This window comes from Lethenteron reissneri, chromosome 57 (genome assembly GCF_015708825.2).
Source record: "Lethenteron reissneri isolate LAM-NWPU_2019-01 chromosome 57, ASM1570882v1, whole genome shotgun sequence".
Classification (NCBI taxonomy): Eukaryota; Metazoa; Chordata; class Hyperoartia; order Petromyzontiformes; family Petromyzontidae; genus Lethenteron; species Lethenteron reissneri.
In genome coordinates this window covers 9,960,931-9,965,029 of record NC_083835.1, presented here as the reverse complement: position 1 = coordinate 9,965,029, position 4,099 = coordinate 9,960,931, and positions in this window count along the sequence as shown.

Below are 4,099 nucleotides of genomic sequence, written 5' to 3'. Positions count from 1 at the left end.
TGGTGTGCGTGGTGTGCGTGGTGTGAGTGGTGTGTGTGGTGTGGGTAGCGTGGGTGGTGTGGGTGGTGTGGGTGGTGTGCGTGGTGTGCGTGGTGTGCGTGGTGTGAGTGGTGTGGGTGGTGTGGGTAGCATGGGTGGTGTGGGTGGTGTGCGTGGTGTGCGTGGTGTGAGTGGTGTGCGTGGTGTACGTGGTGTGAGTGGTGTGCGTGGTGTGCGTGGTGTGCGTGGTGTACGTGGTGTGGGTGGTGTGCGTGGTGTGCGTGGTGTACGTGGTGTGGGTGGTGTGGGTGGTGTGGGTGGTGTGCGTGGTGTGAGTGGTGTGGGTGGTGTGGGTGGTGTGCGTGGTGTACGTGGTGTGCGTGGTGTGCGTGGTGTACGTGGTGTGAGTGGTGTGGGTGGTGTGGGTGGTGTATGTGGTGTGGGTGGTGTGCGTGGTGTACGTGGTGTGGGTGGTGTGCGTGGTGTGAGTGGTGTGGGTGGTGTGGGTGGTGTGCGTGGTGTGGGTGGTGTGAGTGGTGTGGGTGGTGTGCGTGGTGTACGTGGTGTGGGTGGTGTGCGTGGTGTGAGTGGTGTGGGTGGTGTGGGTGGTGTGCGTGGTGCGCGTGGTGTGCGTGGTGTGAGTGGTGTGGGTGGTGTGGGTGGTGTACGTGGTGTGGGTGGTGTGCGTGGTGTGGGTGGTGTGAGTGGTGTGGGTGGTGTGCGTGGTGTACGTGGTGTGGGTGGTGTGCGTGGTGTGCGTGGTGTGAGTGGTGTGGGTGGTGTGGGTAGCGTGGGTGGCGTGGGTGGTGTGCGTGGTGTGAGTGGTGTGGGTGGTGTGGGTAGCGTGGGTGGTGTGCGTGGTGTGCGTGGTGTACGTGGTGTAGGTGGTGTGCGTGGGGTGCGTGGTGTGAGTGGTGTGCGTGGTGTACGTGGTGTGCGTGGTGTGCGTGGTGTGCGTGGTGTGCGTGGTGTGAGTGGTGTGGGTGGTGTGGGTGGTGTGCGTGGTGTGCGTGGTGTACGTGGTGTGGGTGGTGTGCGTGGTGTGCGTGGTGTGCGTGGTGTGAGTGGTGTGGGTGGTGTGGGTGGTGTACGTGGTGTGGGTGGTGTGCGTGGTGTACGTGGTCTGGGTGGTGTGCGTGGTGTGCGTGGTGTGCGTGGTGTGAGTGGTGTGCGTGGTGTGAGTGGTGTGGGTAGCGTGGGTGGCGTGGGTGGTGTGGGTGTGTGGTGTGGGTGGGGTGGGTGGTGTGCGTGGTGTGCGTGGTGTGGGTGGTGTGCGTGGTGTGGGTGGTGTGGGTGGGGTGGGGTGGGTGGTGTGCGTGGTGTGGGTGGTGTGTTTTGTGTGTGGTGTGGGTGTGAATGGTGTGAGTGGTGTGGGTGGTGTGGATGGTGTGCATGGGGTGGGTGGTGTGCGTGGTGTGGGTGGTGTGCGTGATGTGGGTGGTGTGGGTGGTGTGTGTGGTGTGTGTGGTGTGGGTGGTGTGTGTGGTGTGTGTGGGGGGTGGGTGGTGTGGGTGGTGTGTGTGGTGTGGGTGGTGTATTTTGTGTGTGGTGTGGATGGTGTGAGTGGAGTGGGTGGGGTGGGTGGTGTGCGTGGTGTGTGTGGTGTTGGTGGTGTGGGTGGTGTGCGTGGTGTGTGTGTTGTGTGTGTGGTGTGGGTGGGGTGTGTGGGGTGCGTGGTGTGCGTGGTGTGGGTGGTGTGCGTGGTGTGTGTGGTGTGTGGGTGGTGCGGGTGGTCTGGGTGGTGGGGTGGTGTGTGTGGTGTTGGTGGTGTGGGTGGTGTGCGTGGTGTGTGTGGTGTGTGTGGTGTGGGTGGTGTGTGTGGGTGCGTGGTGTGCGTGGTTTGGGTGGTGTGCGTGGTGTGTGTGGTGTGTGTGTGGTGTGGCTGGTGTGGGTGGTGTGCGTGGTGTGTGTGGTGTGCATGGTGTGGGTGGTGTGCGTGGTGTGCGTGGTGAGCATGGTGTGGGTGGTGTGGGTGGTGTGCGTGGTGTGCGTGGTATGCGTGGTGTGTGTGGTGTGTGTGGTGTTGGCGGAGTGGGTGGTGTGGGTGGAGTGGGTGGTGTGTGTGTGGTGTGGTTGGTATGGGTGTGTGGTTTGGGTGGTGAGCGTGGTGTGGGTGGGGTGGGTGGTGTGTGTGGTGTGCGTGGTGTGCGTGGTGTGGTTGGTGTGCGTAGTGTGGGTGGTGTGCGTGGTGTGCGTGGTGTGGGTGGTGTGCGTGGTGTGGGTGGTGTGGGTTGGGTGGGTGGTGTGCGTGGTGTGGGTGGTGTGGGTGGCTGGGTGGGGTGGGTGGTGTGCGTGGTGTGGGTGGTGTGGGTGGCGTGGGTGGCGTGGGTGTGTGGTGTGGGTGGTGTGGGTGGGGTGCGTGGTGTGGGTGGTGTGGGTGGTGTGCGTGGTGTGAGTGGTGTGGGAGGCGTGGGTTGTGTGCGTGGTGTGGGTGGTGTGGGTGGTGTGGGTGGGGTGGGTGGGGTGGGTGGTGTGCGTGGTGTGGGTGGTGTGTTTTGTGTGTGGTGTGGATGGTGTGAGTGGTGTGGGTGGTGTGGGTGGTGTGCATGGGGTGGGTGGTGTGCGTGGTGTTGGTGGGGTGGGTGGTGTGCGTGATGTGGGTGGTGTGGGTGGTGTGTGTGGTGTGTGTGGTGTGGGTGGTGTGGGTGGTGTGTGTGGTGTGGGTGGTGTATTTAGTGTGTGGTGTGGATGGTGTGAGTGGAGTGCGTGGTGTGGGTGGTGTTGGTGGTGTGCGTGGTGTGGGTGGTGTGGGTGGGTTGGGTGGTGTGGCTGGTGTGTGTGGTGTATGTGGGGTGGGTGGTGTGAGTGGTGTGTGTGGTGTGGGTGGTGTGGGTGGTGTGCGTGGTGTGGGTGGTGTGCGTGGTGTGGGTGGTGTGGGTGGTGTGTGTGATGTGTGTGGTGTGGGTGGTGTGTGTAGTGTGCGTGGTGTGGGTGGTGTGCGTGGTGTAGGTGGTGTGAGTGGTGTGTGTGGTGTGGGTTGTTGTGCGTGGTGTGGGTGGTGTGTGTGGTGTGGGTGGTGTGTGTGGTGTGGGTGGGGTGGGTGGTGTGGGTGGGGTGGGTGGTGTGGGTGGTGTGCGTGGTGTGGGTGGTGTTGGTGGTGTGGATGGTGTGTGTGGTGTGGGTGGTGTGGGTGGTTCAGGTGGTGTGTGTCGTGTGGGTGATGTAGGTGGTGTGAGTGGTGTGGGTAGTTTGGGTGGTGTGGGTGATGTAGGTGGTGTGCGTGGTGTGTGTGGTGTTGGTGGTGTGGGTGGTTTGGGGTGGTGTTGGTGGTGTGTGTGGTGTGGGTGGTGTGGGTGGTGCGGCTGGTGTGCGTGGTGTGCGTGGTGTGCGTGGTGTGCGTGGTGTGGGTGGTGTGGGTGGTGTGGGGGTGTGGGTGGTGTTGGTGGTGTGGGTGGTGCGGGTGGTGTGAGTGGTGTGAGTGGTGTGAGTGGTGTGGGTGGTGTGGGTGGTGTGGGTGGTGTGTGTGGTGTGGGGGTGTGGGTGGTGTTGGTGGTGTGAGTGGTGCTGGTGGTGTGAGTGGTGTGACTGGTGTGGGTGGTGTGGGTGGTGTGGGTGGGTGGTGTGGGTGGTGTGGGTGGCTTGGGTGGTGTTGGTGGGTGGTGTAGGTGGTGTGGATGGTGTGCGTGTTGTGTGTGGTGTGGGGGGTGTGGGTGGTGTTGGTGGTGTGGGTGGTGCGGGTGGTGTGAGTGGTGTATGTGGTGTGGGTGGTGTGGGTGGTGTGGGTGGGTGGTGTGGGTGGTGTGGGTGGTGTGGGTGGTGTGCGTGGGGTGGGTGGTGTGGGTGGTGTGCGTGGTGTGCGTGGAGTGTGTGGTGTGGGTGGCTGGGTGGGGTGGGTGTGTGAGTGGTGTGAGTGGTGTGGGTGGTGTGGGTGGTGTGGATGGTGTGCGTGGTGTGTGTGGTGTGTGTGGTGTGGGTGGTGTGTGTGGTGTGGGTGGTGTGGGTGGTGTGGGTGGTGTGTCTGGTGTGGGTGATGTAGGTGGTGTGGGTGGTGTGGGTGATGTTGGTGGTGTGGGTGGTGTGGGTGGGGTGAGTGATGTAGATGGTGTGCGTGGTGTGTGTGGTGTTGGTGGTGTGGGTGGTGTGGGGTGGTGTTGGTGGTGTGCGTGGTGTGGGTGGTTGT